The 20,657-nt window shown below is 42.2% G+C and overlaps 1 protein-coding gene across 3 annotated transcripts in view; it reads left to right on the top strand.

The window, feature by feature from the left end:
* Positions 1-20,657, top strand: part of MDGA2 (MAM domain containing glycosylphosphatidylinositol anchor 2) — a 939,656-nt gene that overhangs the window by 809,871 nt on the left and 109,128 nt on the right. The window lies entirely within an intron of this gene.

Below are 20,657 nucleotides of genomic sequence, written 5' to 3'. Positions count from 1 at the left end.
CAATAGATGTAAAATACAAGTCGGGTGCACTCAGATACAGATCAGTTGTTTTATGCATGCAGAATTGGCCGCTGTTTTTCGCACCCTATTGAGCAGCAGGCAGGACGGCGTCTCGTCTGTAGCCGGCAATCATCATCCTCTCATCCATTTGATTGCTGTATGTCGAAAATAAAAAAAAAAAAGATAAGAAAAGGACAGGAAAAGACTTGCTCCAATAATAAAATATCTTTGCTACCTATACAAGAATCTTTATCTTAACTCCTTCTTGATTTAGCTTTATTTTTACACTTCCTTTTGTATATTTCTTGTTTTCAACTTCAAGCGACATTTTAAAAGAAAAATTTTCCATCATATGAATTTTTCAATTTGTTTTATTTTTCTTTCAGGGACGCGTGTTAGATTTTAATGGCACTAAATAATGAATTAGAATATACAAATTCTGCAATTTTTTTTTACACCTTTCACCATAGGAAATATTGGGATATTTTGAAATTTTAGATTTTTACAGGTGCAATGTTAACAAATATATATTTTTATAAAAATAAAAAAATGAAAGAAAAAAGCTAAATTCTGTTTATACTTTATGAAGTTTTCAATTTGTTTTTTTACTTTTTTTTAGTCCTAATAGGGACTTGTGATCAATTCTGGGTTTCAGTGTTTCAGTGTATTGTCAGTTTAGGAATTTGTTACTATTTTCAAACTCTTTTTTACATTTTTTAAGTATATATATGAAAAGCAAGTTAAATCCATTAAAAAAATAAATTTCCAATTCTATAAAGTTTATTTATTTATATTTTTAAAGTATTCATATGTGGTGGCACTGCACTTAAGAAAAAATCAGAAGTTTCAAAATATCCAAATATTTCCTCCTTAAAGTGAACGTCATAAAAACAATATGCCTCCCGAGGATGCAGATAGTGGTGACAGCGGGCGGCGATGAGCGTGCTGTGGGCAAGGGCATAGAGTGGCCCATCGGTCACAGTTTTAGCCCATTGGCTGTCTCGATCCACGGGCTGGAGTGGATCAGCCAGTGGGCCGGATGAGACCCACAGACCACAGTTTGCCCAGCTCTGCTCTAGAGCTACATTCGCTATATCTTGTTGATGTATTATGCTGGGTCAACCACCGTTCTGATGTAGAAAACACATTAAATACCATATTAGGGTATCCTAAGTTAAAAGTTTGGTCCATCATTATCATATCCTCAAATTTCCCCAAGGCTGACCACTGGGGGTCATAGTAATTGGATTTTCCTATATATCATTTTGTATACTTCTGTAATAAAAAAGAACTTAATTGACAACACTTTTTAAGATACAACTTGGTGGTTTTAATTCTTTGAAGGCACAAACTCTTAGTAGTTGTGATGAACAAACAAACGATTTTACTGTGATAGCGCTAGTTAAAGTCTCCGTGCGTGCAACCTGTTCCTCTTTAACCATTGATCTTTTGTGGATCCTAATCCTGTTTAACTCCTTAAAATAAAACTTGCCTGGTAAAAGGGAACTGCGCCAATACCAGTATCGGGATCATAATGTAGTGTAATTTATGGCACAATTTGCAAAATATAGTCATGTTAGGACCTTTAATCCCATCTATTGCTGATAAATTTGGTATATTTACTAGTGCTTACCCCAGCTCTAGACATTACTATGTGGCTCGTCAGTGAAATAGATAAAAATGAGATGTCTACAGCCCCCACAGGGGCGAATAAATTGTGACCTTCCTAGAGGAATCGCTAAAGAACTCAAGGATTCTCATGTTGTATCTATAGGTTTTAGCACAAATATGAGGCTGTTTCTGCCGAGGTGACTTGAGACATTCAATTGTTTCTAAGGGGTTTGTTTTTACTATTATGAAGTCTAAACTGATAAACTATATTATTTCTAGGGCAGTGCCTGAGGGAAGTGAGCCAAGAGAACGCCTGTGCCATGCACCGCCCTAAGGCCGGCACTAGGCACAATACGGTGCATCATTTGCCTGGAGTGTGTCCTTGAGAAAAAGCATAATAAGCATTTGGGAGTATACTGTGAAATCTGGAGGAGACAAGCCTTAAAGGGGTTTTCCAGGATTATGATGAAAGTCTGCAGTAACAATTCACTTGTATTGAGTGAGGCTGAACACATCCAAATTGGAATGTAGCCGCCTGCTTTTGTTACTGGCACAGCACACGGTTAGGATTAAGAAGTCTGCAGTTACATGGAATGACTGTAGTCCAATGAAAAGAATAAATACTCGCACTGCTGCTTTTTGCGATCACCTAACGGCGTGCCACGATGCGCTGTACCAGCTCCTATTCCCACTACTCAATGCATGGGCTTATGGGGTGCTTCAACCAAAAGATATACATATGACCAAAGTAAAAAAGAAAAAATGGTCAGCACTCACCATTCCCAATGCTTAAAAAGTCTTTATTAGAACATGGACACGGACAGGGAGAGCATGGTGTCCAGGGATGACAGCTGTTTCGCGCTACATGCGCTTCCACAGATCCCGAACATCGGGATCTGTGGAAGCGCATGTAGCGCGAAACAGCTGTCATCCCTGGACACCATGCTCTCCCTGTCCGTGTCCATGTTCTAATAAAGACTTTTTAAGCATTGGGAATGGTGAGTGCTGACCATTTTTTCTTTTTTACTATGGAATGACTGTAGACTTTCATCTCAAATCTGAAAAAAACCTTTTAACGGCATATGTGGTGACTCTACTAGAACTTCTGGAAAAGGATAGACCTACTGGATCCCAAAAAGAGTTGGCAAATCGTCCAAATACTATAAAAGACTACCAAAATTTCCCAGATACCCTTTTTTCAGGATTTCTGTGCATGATATTGGGATTTTTCATCTTCAGATACAACTTTGACTTGCAAACCCACGTTCAGGAGGTGGAAGAAAAGGAAATCTATCAGCAGAATATAGGCCCCCCAAGCCACCATCACCCTGCTATTTAGGGTAGGAACTGGTTCACAATCAGGATCTTCGATCTTCTGAAAGATTCAGCATACATGAGGATCATGTTGAACTCTGCATTCAGATGACAGTAATAAGTCAAGGAGGTGCATCAACTTTCCTCAAAAGTCACGCTGGCTGGTCCTATTCTTGGCTTGATTGCCTCCCATAGGCCGAGAGCATCTTTACAAGACTCTTTTGAGCGGCATAGATAAACTTGAGATTGAGGCAACTTCCCTTCACTTCTAATGCTCCAGCCTCCTACATCTTTTCTTTTTTTCTTTTCTTTTCATTTTCCAAGTCCCACTGCTATGATGATATCTAACTTCTGGAAGTTCCTGATGTCCAGTGCCATTTGGAAAATTAACTTTTTATGATTTCGTAAGAGAGAGTTATCATAAGGAATAGTGTGAATCCTCAAAAATATCTACTTTATTGTCCACATTGTAGATAGCATAAGCAGTTCTCAATTTGGACATAAGTGTTATCATCATGACTAGTATTTGGACCACTTAAGGAGGACCTGTCTCCTGATGTAAATATGTAATTTTTTTTTTTTTACCTGGCATAAATGCCGCTATTCTCTTGAATCCGACACTGTTTTTCTTTTCTTCCTGCTCCTCTTCGTTCCTGAGATATGGCCTCTTCTTTCCTGTTTGTATAACTAGTACTGTTAAGCAAGTGGGTGTGGTCATTAAATCTCTGAGTGTGTTCATATGGTCCATACCCAGTTGTACAGCATTTATATGCAGGGAAGAAAGGGCCATATCTCAGGAATGGAGAGGCGCAGGAAAAAATTAAAAGCAATGCCTGATTCTGGAGAACAATTACATTTACACCAGATTAAAAAAATTACAAATTCATGACAAGAGTGTAGGTTCACTATAAACGGGACATGACCAATTTTCCTGTGATTCAAGGTATATTTGGAGTGTCAATGCCACTGAGGTCCGAACAGGGGCATTTTTACTCCTTACATCTTCATTTTGTATTTGTTAATCCATGTTCAGTCTACAACCGCCAGGTCATTTTTGACCAGTTTGCCTTTGTTTGAGTTTTTGAAAATCGAAGGTTTCCTTCCTGTACTTACTGTTCCTTTTGTATAAAGTGTTTAAATGTTCCTTCTGTCATGTACAGTAATAGTGACTGCATTAACCTTCCATCATACTGAGAGCGGCTATTTCATAAAAGCTGAGTGCAGCAAATTAAGCGTTTCATGGTTTTGAATGTTCCTCCTTTCAGGGCTCTGTCCGTGGAGAGAATTAACGCATTTACATGTGACGCTCCACAAAGACAGACTAAATGCCCGACAAATCGAAAGCTTTTAGGAACTGCGCATTTACCTTTGAATGTTTTCATTATGTAATGACAGAACCTGGAAGGCGACATAAAATGGAAACGTTTCATTAATGTTTGAGAATGTAGCGAAGGCTAAAGCTATAGAAAGTGCAACATGTATAGATGCGCTGTGTGCTTGTCAAACATAAGTACATAAAGCAATCTCTCACTTTGCAAGAAAAACAAGTCGAAGAATAGTAATAGAAAAAAGGAATGGTTATGTTAACCCCTATCTATCTATGTTTGCATTGTCGCATTCCGAAAGAAAAATACATTTGTGTTGTTTTCTGTTGATCTATGTGAAGGCTTGATTTTGCTACATGAGTTATATTTTTTAATGTCACCATTGTGGGAAAAATAAAATGTGTTCATTCAATTTTAACTCAGTTTGAGAAGAGGTTTAAAAAACAGCAATTCTGCCATTGTTTTTTGTTGGAACACTTCTGATGGTGGAGATTGCCATGCCGTTGTAAGGAGACTTATAGGCCCTGCAATGCTCCAAGAATTTAGATAGGCAAGTAGCCTCTTCAGAGAGAGAGAGGACTTGAACTCTAGTACCACCTATTGGAAGTAGCTATCCCAAATGTCAATATTAAACTTTTAAAGAGCATTGCCACATGATTTAGGATAAGAAGCCAAACCAGAAACTGCATATGCAGACATGTTTCAGGATGTTTGTCCCTGCTCAGTGCAAAGCAAAAGGTCTGATTTAGCTAGATGAGAGACCTCTGACATCCTGCTTTGTACTGAGGAGGGGATAATTCCTTTATACACGTGTCTGCAGATGGAGTTTCTGGTTTGGCTTCTTATCCTAAGTCATGTGGCAAGGCTCATTAAAGGGTCAATTTTGACTTTTAGGATTGCTACATCCAATAGGTGTTGTTAGATCATTCCATGTTGTGATTTAATATTTTCCCCGTAGAAAACTAGGACTACTAGAATGTCAGTGATGCATCATCAAGACAAAAAGGTGACCATTACTTATTTTGTTGTTTTATGACTCTCCTAACAATTTTTGGGGTGTTTTTTGTTTGTTTGTTTTTTGTTTTCTAAAGTTTAAGCCACCAGGTGTTAACAGTTAGATTTTATCTGATGATTAGTAGACAATATATTCTACACTATATTTGTGGTCTCCTTTGGAGAACTAATTAATTTGGGGGTCTGGTCTGAGTTTTATTTAGGGGTTTGAATAATTTTAGGATACAGTCTGAAATTTGAATTTATTTTATGATCTTATCTGCACAGTGTATCGGTTACATTCGACAACACGGTATATTTTGTTGGGTGTATAACTGGCAAAGTCCCAGGACAGAAAAGTTTTATTTTTAGATTTTATATCTTTGCTTTATTCTACAACTTGGCTGTAAAATGTACTCTTACCAAAAATATGCCCATAAATTTTAGATACTTTTGGCTGGAAAAATGCAAAAAGCTACAGACACAAGTTATTTAGCAACATGGACAACCTTTCTGCAATTTACGATTAACTATCTAGAGATGAGAGAAAACATTAGAGTGTAATTGAATTCTGCTCAAATTTAATTCACTTCCACATACCTCACTTCTCACCTCTCCAGCCCATTTGCTCATCACCATCACCCGTACGGATTTTTCTAAATCTTCTGATTACTGTCGCTCGCATTGAAATCCTGCATGCGTGCATAAGGTCACATCACATGTAGTGACCTTCCATGCACTTTTGGACCTCATTAAAGTCGAAACTCCTAGCCTTGTGTGACAGGCCCAGTTATTTCAGCGTGAGCAGCAGTGATCAGAAGATGCGCCGAAGACTGGATGGGTGACAATAAGAAGCGAAGGGGACAGAGAGGTGAGCAGTAAGTTGAGTATAATAATTTAATTATTTTTTACAAGTTTTTTTTGCAGAGCATAACACGTTATATTAAATTAGTGGATAATTACTTCTCTGTGAAATGAATTTCCCTACAAAATTCACATAAACAGGCCAATTCAAATTTTACCCTATCTGCTCATCTCTAAAACTAATCAAATAAGAACAAGCAAAACAGCACAATACAACTAATATAGCAAGAGGTTTCTCCAAATTCAATAAAAAAGTGACACTTTTACTGACTACCACAGTATCAGAATTATTCAACCCTTCAGTACACCTCTGGTTGTTATAACCTGCTACAAGCAAGAGACATAGCTAAAGACCAGCTTCTGGCAATGTTCCAGAGAAATCTTAGCCCATCCTCATGAGCAATAGCCTCCAGTTCACTAACATTTATTAGGCTGGCTTGATCACATCTCACCAAAAAAATTATATTTGTTTTAAGTCATGCAACTAACAGTGACACCAGAATCTTTGAAGACTTCTTCTGAAGCCAAGCCTTGGTGGTATTTTTCGATCATTGTCCTGTTGGACACTCAAGCTTCAACTTCCTTGCAGGATTTCTTGATATTGAGAAATCCAGCTTGCCTTCCACATATTGCAGGCCTCCAACCACAGAGCATCATTAAGCCACCACAAAGCTTCACTGTAGGCGTTGTCATGGTCCAGTCCGTAGTTTACTTTCTTCTTTCCTCTCTCGAGACTGGTCATGCAGGGGTTAATCTTCTCAATCTTCTGGGCTATTTCAGTCCATCACAGCCTGCTGACCAGTGTTAGTGATAGTTCTTGCTTCCTGGCTTGAGCCCCTGACCTGTATTAGTGTCCGTGTGCCTCTGACTGCCTGTACCCTTGTATGACTCGATCTGATCTCTGGACTTTGCCCCTTGTTTTCCGTTTCTGATACCACGCTCCCCGACTGGCTTCGACTCTGGTTTGTACCCCGTCTTCGTCTTACGTCTCACATTTTGGTTACCATGTTCCTGGTAGGCTCTGACTTCTTGCTTGTCCCTGACTATTCTTCTGACTGCCCCTGTGTACTGTGCTGACCTTTCTGTGTATGATCTTGGCTTGTCTAACTACTCTTTCGTTACTTGTGGCACCTGTGCTGCTATTTCAGTGTTGCTACACTGTGTGTACAACCTCTCTTCCCTCACCAGTGCCCCCTGGTGGAGGTTGCACTATACTGCACTGCAGAAGCACATTTCAGGCATCACTAATTCAAAACCATGATTCACTCTAGGAAGGTTTTTCTTCTCAGCATATAGTTCTTGCTCCTCCAGACATACAGTATCACTGGCCAAGAAAGTTCCTGTTTTGTTTTATTTCTCTATAGAACAAAATTCCCAATCTATTTTAATTTTTAGCATATTGGAGACTGTGCTTCTTGTGTCTTCAGCTCATTAGAGGTGACACCTTGACGTTCTGGCATAGAGATCTTCAGTGTTTAATATGCTTCTAACTGTGCAAACTGAAATGTCACTATCTGCTACTACCAAATCTTGCTGCAGGTTTTTTTGCAGTCACTTGAGAGTTTTTGATCACCTGTCACCTCAGGAATCTGGTGGCAGCTGGTGACAATTTCCTCTTCCTGTCATGTTCTGGTAGCTTAGCCATTATTCACAAAACAGAACTTGAAAACTCTGTTCCTGTAAATACAACTGAAATCATTGAATGCTTTCATATCTTTTTGTATCCTTCTCCTTGTTTGGGCAAGGCAATATCTCTTCTCTTACATTTTTGGATGACTCTCTTAGCAATCCAAGAATATTAACGACTTATAGGTACATGAGGAATGGGCTAAAATTCCTCGGGAAGGCTGTCAAATGTTGGTGCTTGGCTGTGCATTATGTTTGCTGCAGGTTATAACAGCCAGAGGAGCTCTACTAAGTACCAAAGATGCTTGTCATGAAAGGGCTTGAATGATTTTGAGACTGCAGTATTCAGTAAAAAGTTACATTTTGTGCTAAATTTGGAGAAGCCATTTGCTATATTTCTAAATAACTCACTCAACACTAATTTGTTCTTGTGTCATTAGTAGAGATGAGCAAACCTTTGGATATTCAGATTTGCGGGGTTTGACGAACACACAGTAAAAAGTTTGGTTCAGGTCCGAACTTGACCTCAAACTTGACCCCTGACCAGAACCAATAGAATTCAATGGGGACTTCGGTGCTTTAAGATGGCTGTAAAATGGTCATATTCAGGGCTAAAAGGCTGCAAAAGAAAGCTAGATGGGTGTCACGCTGGGTGAGGGAGAAGCAAGGTGCACAACAACTGGGAGTGGGAGGGGAAGTGCAAACACTAGGAAAGGAGAGAGTGGAACCTCCTAGGCAGATCTAGTAACACCCTGTCTAGCCTGACATTCCTAAATTGATTCCACACCTATCGTTGAGCAGGAACCTAATGCCTGTGTGACCCTAGCGATAGTCATTGGATAGGGAGGGGACAGGGTTGGCGCTAGTCTACCCCCACTGCAACTAAAGACAGAGAGGGTGGACAAACAAGGTGATATACTTAGCTTGAGAAGATGACTCAGATATTACATCAGCAATCCTCTAAGAGTACTCCAAGAAGACACTAGTCGACTGCTAGTACTTCCAACCAGACAGAGGGAAATTGTGCTAACACCAGCATATCGCTGAAGAGACCTGAAGGTATTTAAACCTTCAGCAAGGGTGTGTTAATTAACAGCAAAATGTTGAGGTAACTGTTAGGTAGAGGGAGAAGGATATCACTCTCTAACAGAGATGTAAAAATCAATAAGATGCTTTTAGGTCTTCTCGCTATGACCTTCTACAGCCAGATCCAGGATGGCTGTCTGTTACACCTGACACACCAGTGACAATGGGGAAATAGCAGGACAATTGCCCTGCAAGCAAACGTGAATAAGGAAATTACTTAAAGGGGTTCTGTTACCATAACAATCATGGTAAAGTACTGTAGGAAGTAAATGAATAGCATGAAAATTTTAACAGTGCCCTCAGAGAGACTGAGGCTATCTACTTCCAGGCCAATTGAAAATCTCACTCATGTAGCTTGAGGCACAGTACCCCTTTATTAGAAGCTTACAAATTTCACCCCCAGATCTTGGGGCACAGTACCCCTATATTAGCAGCTTACAAATTTCACCCACAGAATATGGGGCAGAGTACCCCTACTTTATCAGCTTAGAAATTTCACCCACAGGGTCAAACTTTATTCTTCAGTAGCATACAGTAGAGCAGCTACAGATAAAAAGCTTGTAGTTTGATTCTGTATAAAGATAGTGGTCCACCGCAAGACTTGCTACCGCCAGTTTCAGCCACTGGGCCTTGGGACACCTCTCCAATGCTGATGACTTAGGTTCCAGGGGGCCCAAAATGTAACCTTTGAAAAAATTATTGTTCAATGCCGGCAACCATGCATGAATACTTCAGGTAGAGATAATGGAATTGTACTCCTTTTCTAGTTTTAATTTGTTCAAACTTGGGCCATGATTTAGAAAGGACAAGGTGGAGGAGCTTGATGCACTCTCAGCCATCCAATCTCAAACCATCCACAGGCTGGATTGCAGAGTACACACGTGTAACGGAGAGTCAGGTTTCTATTCAGGAGATGCAACCTGATAAATGTGTATCACAGGCAAGTAAGGCAGCAGTCAAGCAAATTAACTACTCAACTGAGTGAGCAGCTGATATTGCAAGACAGAATAGCTATCCATGAAAATGTAGAGGCTCTGCAATTGGAATGAGTAGTTAAATATTTTAATGAGCTCTAGGTCCTGCCACAAAGGTAGAGTAAAATAATTGTTTAGACACATTACTTGTACAGATAGAGTACATAGAGATTTAGGCACAGCACCCCCATAGAAGCCAATAACAAATTTCACAAGTAGAGCATATTTCTGCATTTATCCCACAGAAGCTGATAACAAACTTCACCCACAGAGCATGGGTGTTGTGAATCCGCTTTTGGGCTCCCCTGGTGGTTGCTGGTGGTACTGGTGACTTGTGTGTCTTTGCTGTCTCAGTTCACCTGCTCCCATCAGTGTTTGGGAGTTTCCTATTTAGCCTTGCTCTCCAGTCATTTCCTTGCCGGTCATCATTGTAACCAGAGCCTTCGGTTGCATGTTCCTGCTACTAGTCTGCTGATCAGCTAAGTGGACTTTGTCCTTTTGTTTTGTATCTTTTGTCCAGTTTGCGGTTTTGTTGTTCTCTGTGGCTGGAAGCTCTTGCGGGCTGGGGTTGCCACTCCTGTGTCATGAGTTGACACAGGAGTCTTAAAGTAGTTTCGGGATGGTTTTTTGATAGGGTTTTCGGTTGACCGTGAGGTCCTCTTTTGTATCCTTCTGCTATCTAGTAAGTGGACCTCTCTTTGCTAAATCTACCTTCATACTGTGTGTGTCTTTTCCTCTAAACTCGCCGTCGTTACATGTGGGGGGCTGCTATCATCTTTTGGGGTATTTCCCTGGAGGTAGGCCGGGTCTGTTCCTTCCTCTACCAGGGGTAGTTGGTCCTCCGGCTGGCGCGTGGCATCTAGGGTTAATCAGGTGTGCTCCCTGGCTGCTATTAGTTGTGTGGTAGATTTAGCTCCCGGTCAGCTCGAGATTCCATCACCCGTTATCTTTGTGTTTTGATGTTTCCCTGCCATTGGGAATCATGACAGTATGACCGGCCCGTGTTAAAGTTACTGGCAGAAGAAAGGAGAGAAAAAGAAGTCTGTAGAGTTTTTTTTTTTTTTTTTCCTATGTTTGCTCCATAGTTGGATCAGTTGTATTTCAGCTCTAATTACAGCCTTTGCCTTTCTCTCCTTCTAATCCTTGAATGGCTCTGATCTCACCTGTTTAAAGATGGATCCTCAGAGCTTGGCTGCAGGTTTAAATAATCTTGCTACTAAGGTTCAAAATTTACAAGAATTTGTTATACATACTCCGATGTCTGAACCTAAGATTCCTACACCAGAGGTGTTTTCCGGAGATAGATCTCGGTTTCTGAATTTCAAATATAATTGTAAATTATTCCTTTCTCTCAGACCTCACTCCTCTGGAGATCCTATCCAGCAGGTTAAGATTGTGATTTCTTTGCTGCGAGGTGACCCTCAAAACTGGGCATTTTCATTGACACCAGGGGATCCTGCGTTGCTCAATGTGGATGCCTTTTTTCTGGCTTTAGGCTTGCTTTATGAGGAACCTAATTTGGAGATTCAAGCTGAAAAAGCTTTGATAGCCCTATCTCAAGGGCAAGATGAAGCTGAGATATACTGCCAAAAATTTCGTAAATGGTCTGTGCTTACTCAGTGGAATGAGTGCGCCCTAGCGGCAAATTTCAGAGAGGGCCTCTCTGATGCCGTTAACTCTGTCCAGAAGCGAGCGGCAGAATTACAGGCGTAAAAATGGGTTATGTTTAGTGTTGAGCGATACCGTCCGATACTTGAAAGTATCGGTATCGGAAAGTATCGGCCGATACCGGCAAAGTATCGGATCCAATCCGATACCGATACCCGATACCAATACAAGTCAATGGGACTCAGGTATCGGACGGTATTCCTGATGGTTCCCAGGGTCTGAAGGAGAGGAAACTCTCCTTCAGGCCCTGGGAACCATATTAATGTGTAAAAGAAAGAATTAAAATAAAAAATATTGCTATACTCACCTGTCCGACGCAGCCGGGACCTCAGCGAGGGAACCGGCAGCGTTGTTTGTTTAAAATTCGCGCTTTTACTTGGTTACGTGAGGTCCCGGTTTGTGATTGGTCAGGGCGGCCATGTTGCCGGGACGCGGACCAATCACAGCAAGCCGTGACGAAATTACGTCACGGCTTGCTGTGATTGGTCCGCGTCCCGGCAACATGGCCGCCATTAACCAATCACAAGCCGTGACGTCACGGGAGGCTGGACATGCGCGTATTTTGAAAAGCGCGCGTGTCCAGCCTCCCGTGACGTCCCGGCTTGTGATTGGTTAATGGCGGCCATGTTGCCGGGACGTCACTTGAGGCTGGACACGCGCGCTTTTCAAAATACGCGCATGTCCAGCCTCCCGTGACGTCACGGCTTGTGATTGGTTAATGGCGGCCATGTTGCCGGGACGCGGACCAATCACAGCAAGCCGTGACGTAATTTCGTCACGGCTTGCTGTGATTGGTCCGCGTCCCGGCAACATGGCCGCCCTGACCAATCACAAGCCGGGACTTCACATAACCAAGTAAAAGCGCGAAATTTAAACAAACAACGCTGCCGGTTCTCTCGCTGAGGTCCCGGCTGCGTCGGACAGGTGAGTATAGCGATATTTTTTATTTTAATTCTCTTTTTTACACATTATTACATTAATGTTGTTGCGATACCCGATACCCGATACCACAAAAGTATCGGATCTCGGTATCGGAAATTCCGATACAGCAAGTATCGGCCGATACCCGATACTTGCAGTATCGGAATGCTCAACACTAGTTATGTTTCTATTGTGGTGATTCTGCTCATGTTATATCAGCATGCTCTAAACGCACAAAGAAGGCTGACAAGTCTATTTGCACTTTACAGTCTAAATTTATTCTGTCTGTAACCTTGATTTGTTCATTATCAGTTATTACTGTGGATGCCTATGTGGACTCTGGCGCCGCCCTGAGTCTTATGGATTGGTCCTTTGCCAGGCGCTGTGGGTTTGATTTAGAGCCACTGGAAGTCCCTATACCTCTGAAGGGTATTGATTCTACCCCTTTGGCTAGTAATAAACCACAATTCTGGACGCAAGTGACTATGCGTATGACTCCAGACCATCAGGAGGTGATTCGCTTCCTTGTGTTGTACAATTTACATGATGTTTTAGTGCTTGGATTACCATGGTTACAATCTCATAACCCAGTCCTTGACTGGAAAACAATGTCTGTGATAAGCTGGGGATGTCGGGGGGCTCATGGGGATGTACCTTTGGTTTCCATTTCGTCATCTACTCCCTCTGAGATTCCAGCATTTTTGTCTGATTATCGTGATGTTTTTGAAGAGCCTAAGATTGGTTCTCTCCCTCCCCACAGAGATTGTGATTGCGCCATAGATCTGATTCCTGGCAGTAAATTTCCAAAGGGTCGTTTGTTTAATTTATCTGTGCCTGAACATGCTGCTATGCGAGAGTATATTAAGGAGTCCCTGGAAAAGGGACATATTCGTCCTTCTTCATCTCCTTTAGGAGCTGTTTTTTTCTTTGTGTCTAAGAAGGATGGCTCTCTGAGGCCTTGTATTGATTATCGACTCCTGAATAAAATTACAGTCAAATATCAGTATCCGTTGCCTTTGTTGACTGATTTGTTTGCTCGCATAAGAGGGGCTAAGTGGTTCTCTAAGATTGATCTTCGTGGGGCGTATAATTTTGTGCGAATTAAGCAGGGGGATGAGTGGAAAACCGCATTTAATACGCCTGAGGGCCATTTTGAGTATTTAGTAATGCCTTTCGGCCTTTCAAATGCACCTTCGGTCTTTCAGTCCTTTATGCATGATATTTTCCGTGAATATTTGGATAAATTTATGATTGTGTATTTGGACGATATTTTGATTTTTTCTGATGACTGGGAGTCTCATGTTCAACAGGTCAGGAGGGTTTTTCAGGTTTTGCGGACTAGTTCTTTGTGTGTAAAGGGTTCAAAGTGTGTTTTTGGGGTTCAAAAGATTTCTTTTTTGGGGTACATTTTTTCCCCTTCTTCTGTTGAGATGGACCCTGTTAAGGTTCGGGCTATTTGTGACTGGACGCAGCCTACTTCTCTTAAGAGTCTTCAGAAATTCTTGGGCTTTGCTAATTTCTATCGTCGATTTATAACTGGGTTTTCTGGCGTTGCTAAACCTTTGACTGATTTGACTAGAAAGGGTGCTGATGTTGCCGATTGGTCCCCTGCTGCTGTGGAGGCCTTTCGGGAGCTTGAGCGCCGCTTTTCGTCTGCTCCTGTGTTGCGCCAGCCTGATGTTTCTCTTCCCTTTCAGGTTGAGGTCGATGCTTCCGAGATCGGAGCAGGGGCGGTTTTGTCGCAGAAAAGTTCCGATTGCTCAGTGATGAGACCTTGTGCGTTCTTTTCTCGTAAATTTTCGGCCGCCGAGCGAAACTATGATGTTGGTAATCGGGAGCTTTTGGCCATGAAGTGGGCGTTTGAGGAGTGGCATCATTGGCTTGAGGGTGCCAGACATCAGGTGGTGGTTTTGACTGATCACAAGAATCTGATTTATCTGGAGTCTGCCAGGCGCCTGAATCCTAGACAGGCACGCTGGTCGTTGTTTTTTTCTCGGTTTAATTTTGTGGTCTCATACTTACCGGGTTCTAAAAATGTGAAGGCAGATGCTCTTTCTAGGAGTTTTGAGCCTGACTCTCCTGGGGATTCTGAACCTGCTGGTATCCTTAAGGATGGGGTGGTTTTGTCTGCTGTCTCCCCAGACTTGCGACGTGCTTTGCAAGAATTTCAGGCAGATAGACCTGATCGTTGTCCACCTGGTAGACTGTTTGTTCCTGATGATTGGACCAGTAGAGTCATCTCGGAAGTTCATTCTTCTACTCTGGCAGGTCATCCTGGAATTTTTGGTACTAGAGATTTGGTGGCTAGGTCCTTCTGGTGGCCTTCCCTGTCTCGAGATGTGCGTGTTTTTGTGCAGTCTTGTGATGTTTGTGCTCGGGCCAAGCCTTGTTGTTCTAGGGCTAGTGGGTTATTGTTGCCCTTGCCTATTCCGAAGAGGCCTTGGACGCACATCTCTATGGACTTTATTTCTGATCTCCCTGTTTCTCAGAAGATGTCTGTCATCTGGGTGGTGTGTGACCGTTTTTCTAAAATGGTCCATTTGGTGCCATTGCCTAAGTTGCCTTCCTCATCTTAATTGGTCCCTCTGTTTTTTCAAAATGTGGTTCGCCTGCATGGGATTCCGGAAAACATCGTTTCTGACAGGGGAACCCAGTTCGTGTCTAGATTTTGGCGGACATTCTGTTCCAGGTTGGGAATTGATTTGTCTTTTTCGTCTGCATTCCATCCTCAGACTAATGGCCAGATGGAGCGAGCTAATCAAACTTTGGAGACTTATTTGAGGTGTTTTGTGTCTGCGGATCAGGATGACTGGGTTGCCTTTTTGCCGTTGGCAGAGTTTGCTCTTAATAATCGGGCTAGTTCTGCCACTTTGGTTTCCCCTTTCTTTTGCAATTCAGGGTTTCACCCTCGTTTTTCATCTGGTCAGGTGGAATCTTCGGATTGTCCGGGAGTTGATGCTGTGGTGGATCGGTTGCATCGGATTTGGGGACAAGTGGTGGACAATTTGAAGTTGTCCCAGGAGAGGACTCAGCAGTTTGCTAACCGCCGGCGTCGTGTTGGTCCTCGCCTTCGTGTTGGGGACTTGGTGTGGTTGTCTTCCCGTTTTGTCCCTATGAGGGTTTCTTCTAAGTTTAAGCCCCGGTTTATCGGTCCTTATAGGATTTTGGAGATTCTTAACCCTGTGTCCTTTTGTTTGGACCTCCCGGCATCTTTCGCTATTCATAATGTATTCCATCGGTCGTTGTTGCGGAGGTATGAGGTACCGGTGGTTCCTTCTACTGAACCTCCTGTTCCTGTGCTGGTAGGGGGTGAATTGGAGTACGTTGTGGAGAAGATCCTGGACTCCCGTATTTCCAGACGGAGACTTCAGTATCTGGTTAAATGGAAGGGCTATGGTCAAGAAGATAATTCTTGGGTAACTGCCTCAGTGTTTGGGAGTTTCCTATTTAGCCTTGCTCTCCAGTCATTTCCTTGCCGGTCATCATTGTAACCAGAGCCTTCGGTTGCATGTTCCTGCTACTAGTCTGCTGATCAGCTAAGTGGACTTTGTCCTTTTGTTTTGTATCTTTTGTCCAGTTTGCGGTTTTGTTGTTCTCTGTGGCTGGAAGCTCTTGCGGGCTGGGGTTGCCACTCCTGTGTCATGAGTTGACACAGGAGTCTTAAAGTAGTTTCGGGATGGTTTTTTGATAGGGTTTTCGGTTGACCGTGAGGTCCTCTTTTGTATCCTTCTGCTATCTAGTAAGTGGACCTCTCTTTGCTAAATCTACCTTCATACTGTGTGTGTCTTTTCCTCTAAACTCGCCGTCGTTACATGTGGGGGGCTGCTATCATCTTTTGGGGTATTTCCCTGGAGGTAGGCCGGGTCTGTTCCTTCCTCTACCAGGGGTAGTTGGTCCTCCGGCTGGCGCGTGGCATCTAGGGTTAATCAGGTGTGCTCCCTGGCTGCTATTAGTTGTGTGGTAGATTTAGCTCACGGTCAGCTCAAGATTCCATCACCCAGAGCTCGTCCGTTATCTTTGTGTTTTGATGTTTCCCTGCCATTGGGAATCATGACACATGGGGCACAGTAGTCCCCCAGCTCAAAAAATTCTGCTCCAGTAGCATACGTTCCAAATGCAGCTGATGAAAAGCTCTTGTATGATTTTGGATTGATCTGGCAGCCTGCATCGAGACTTGTTACCGGCAATCCAGGTAAAATTTAGACAGCATTGCAGAATACACAGCGGCTTAAAGGCACATTACTCCCACAGATATGGGTTACAGAATACACACAGCAGCTTTAGGCACAGTACTATCACAGATATGGTTGCCTAAGAGTAAAAAAATATGTTTATACACAGAACTCCCACAGACTCTGTTGAAGATTCTTAAAACATTTGGTTACGCACGGTACTATCACAGAAATGGTGCCGAGTATACATAGCTATTGTTTCTGTAAAACTGCATATGCAAAATCTAAATCTGCTCATGCACAAAATCTAAAACTGTCCCTCACTACAGCTGCATCCTGTCCCTACGCTAAGCAGAGTACAAATAAAAAATAAGAATCTTGAACCAGGAGGAATAGGTCTAAGTGGAGGAGGAGGTGGATGTGGCGGTATAGGTGGAAGAGGTGGAAGAGGCGGAAGGGGAGGCAGCCAATACAGTTTGATTTTTTATTTATTTGGGGAGGAGGCCCTCAAATGAAACAAATGGTAAATAGAGTTGAAGATTAGCTGGGTGCAGCTGTTAAAGTTGTCTAGTCATTGAAAAGTATGGACAATTCCTGTGGGATCAATGCCTGGTTCATTTTAGGAAATGTTAGATTCCCCAAGTTACATAGTTACATAGTTACATAGTTATATTAAGGTTGAAGGAAGACTGTAAGTCCATCTAGTTCAACCCATAGGCTAACCTAACATGCCCTAACATGTTGATCCAGGGGAAGGCAAAAAAACCCCATGTGGCAAAGAGTAACTCCACCATGGGGAAAAAAATTCCTTCCCGACTCCACATACGGCAATCAGACTAGTTCCCTGGATCAACGCCTTATCAAGGAATCTAGTGTATATACCCTGTAACATTATACTTTTCCAGAAAGGTATCCAGTCCCCTCTTAAATTTAATTAATGAATCACTCATTACAACATCATACGGCAGAGAGTTCCATAGTCTCACTGCTCTTACAGTAAAGAATCCGCGTCTGTTATTATGCTTAAACCTTCTTTCCTCCAGACGTAGAGGATGCCCCCTTGTCCCTGTCTCAGGTCTATGATTAAAAAGATCATCAGAAAGGTCTTTGTACTGTCCCCTCATATATTTATACATTAAAATAAGATCACCCCTTAGTCTTCGTTTTTCCAAACTAAATAGCCCCAAGTGTAATAACCTATCTTGGTATTGCAGACCCCCCAGTCCTCTAATAACCTTGGTCGCTCTTCTCTGCACCCGCTCCAGTTCAGCTATGTCTTTCTTATACACCGGAGACCAGAACTGTGCACAGTATTCTAAGTGTGGTCGAACTAGTGACTTGTATAGAGGTAAAATTATGTTCTCCTCATGAGCATCTATGCCTCTTTTAATACATCCCATTATTTTATTTGCCTTTGTAGCAGCTGCCTGACACTGGCCACTGAATATGAGTTTGTCATCCACCCATACACCCAGGTCTTTTTCATTGACGGTTTTGCCCAGAGTTTTAGAATTAAGCACATAGTTATACATCTTATTACTTCTACCCAAGTGCATGACCTTACATTTATCCCCATTAAAGCTCATTTGCCATTTATCAGCCCAAGCTTCTAGTTTACATAAATCATCCTGTAATATAAAATTGTCCTCCCCTCTATTGATTACCCTGCAGAGTTTAGTGTCATCTGCAAATATTGAAATTCTACTCTGAATGCCCCCTACAAGGTCATTAATAAATATGTTAAAAAGAAGAGGGCCCAATACTGACCCCTGTGGTACCCCACTGCTAACCGTGACCCAGTCCGAGTGTGCTCCATTAATAACCACCCTTTGTTTCCTATCCCTGAGCCAGCTCTCAACCCACTTACACATATTTTCCCCTATCCCCATTACTCTCATTTTATGTAACAACCTTTTGTGTGGCACCGTATCAAAAGCTTTGGAAAAGTCCATATATACTACGTCCACTGGGTTCCCTCGGTCCAGTCCGGAACTTACCTCTTCATAGAAGCTGATCAAATTAGTCTGACATGAACGGTCCCTAGTAAACCCGTGCTGATACTGGGTCATGAGGTTATTCCTCTTCAGATACTCCAGCATAGCATCCCTTAGAATGCCCTCCAGGATTTTACCCACAGTAGAGGTTAAGCTTACTGGCCTATAATTACCGAGTTCAGTTTTTGCCCCTTTTTTGAATATTGGCACCACATTTGCTATACGCCAGTCCTGTGGTACAGACCCTGTTATTATGGAGTCTTTAAAGATTAAAAATAATGGTCTATCAATGACTGTACTTAATTCCTGCAGTACTCGGGGGTGTATCCCATCCGGGCCCGGAGATTTGTCAATTTTAGTTATTTTTAGACGCCGCTGTACTTCCTGCTGGGTTAAGCAGGTAACATTTAATTGGGAATTTTTATCACTAGTCATTTTGTCTGCCATGGGATTTTCTTTTGTAAATACTGATGAAAAAAAGTCATTTAGCATATTGGCTTTTTCCTCATCCTCATCCACCATTTCACCCAGACTATTTTTAAGGGGGCCAACACATTTTTTAGTTTCTTACTATTTATATAGTTAAAGAATATTTTGGGATTATTTTTACTCTCTCTGGCAATGAGTCTCTCTGTCTCAATCTTTGCTGCCTTGATTTGCTTTTTACAGAATTTATTTAATTTTCTGTATTTATTTAATGCCTCCTCACTACCTACTTCCTTTAATTCTCTAAATGCTTTCTTTTTGTCCCTTATTGCGCCCCTTACAGCTCTATTTAGCCATATTGGTTTCCTCCTATTTCTAGTATGTTTATTCCCATACGGTATATACTGTGCACAGGTCCTATCCAGGATGCTAATAAACGTCTCCCATTTTCTTTGTGTATTTTTGTGTCTCAGGATATCGTCCCAGTTAATTGCACCAAGATCCTCTCTCATCCGTTGGAAATTTGCCCTCCTGAAGTTTAGTGTCCTTGTCACCCCCCTACTACCCATCTTATTAAAGGTTACATGAAAACTTATTATTTTGTGATCACTATTCCCCAAGTGACCCCCAACCCTTATATTTGATATGCGGTCTGGCCTGTTGGTTAATATTAGGTCTAGCAGTGCCCCCCTCCTTGTTGGGTCCTGAACCAGTTGTGAAAGGTAATTGTCTCTCATAGTTGTCAAAAACCGATTACCTTTGCTGGAACTGCAGGTTTCTGTTCCCCAATCTATTTCAGGGTAGTTGAAGTCCCCCATAATAATGACTTCTCCTTGAGTCGCAGCTTCATCTATTTGCTTTACGAGGATATTCTCCATTGCTTCCATTAGTTTTGGAGATTTATAACAAACCCCTATCAGTAATTTATTATTTTTTCCCCCTCCCCTTATCTCCACCCACAGGGACTCTACATTTTCATTAAATTCACCTATATTATCACGCAGGATGGGTTTTAAGGAAGATTTTACATATAGACACACCCCTCCCTGTTATGATTTTCCCAATGGCAGGGAAATCAAAAATAACAAACGGACTAGCTCTCGGGTGATGGAAACTAAAGTGACCGTGACCTGAACCTGACACAACACTGGAAGTAGCCGGGGAGTGTTTCCTACGATGCCCTAGACACCACGCGCCAGCCGGAGATCTAACTACCCCTATCAGAGGAATATACAGGCCTGCCTTACCTCCAGAGATGAACCCCAAAAGGAGATAGCAGGCCCCCACAAATATTGACGGTGAGTCAAGAGGAAAAGACATACGTAGGATGAACAGCAGATTTAGCACAGTGAGGTCCGCTTACTAGATAGCAGAAGTACAGGAAAGAGTTACTTCACGGTCAACTTCAAAACACTACTCAAAAACACCATCCTGAAATTACTTTAAAACTCCAGTGACAACTCATGCCACTGGAGTGGCAATTTCAGTCCACGAGAGCTTCCAGCTGCAGAGAGTCACATTGCAGATAGCTGGACAAAAAATAACATTAACTAGGAACAAAATTCAACTTAGCTGAACTGGAACTTGAGGCAGGAGAATGCAACAGAATGCTACTGATACATTGTTGGCCGGCATCGGACCAGCAGCCAAGCAGCCTTAAATAGGAAACTCCCCTAATGGGTG

The sequence above is a fragment of the Ranitomeya variabilis genome, chromosome 1 (genome assembly GCF_051348905.1).
Source record: "Ranitomeya variabilis isolate aRanVar5 chromosome 1, aRanVar5.hap1, whole genome shotgun sequence".
Classification (NCBI taxonomy): domain Eukaryota; kingdom Metazoa; phylum Chordata; class Amphibia; order Anura; family Dendrobatidae; genus Ranitomeya; species Ranitomeya variabilis.
Note: the sequence above shows the minus strand (reverse complement) of the source record. Positions and strands in the feature narration are given on the sequence as shown.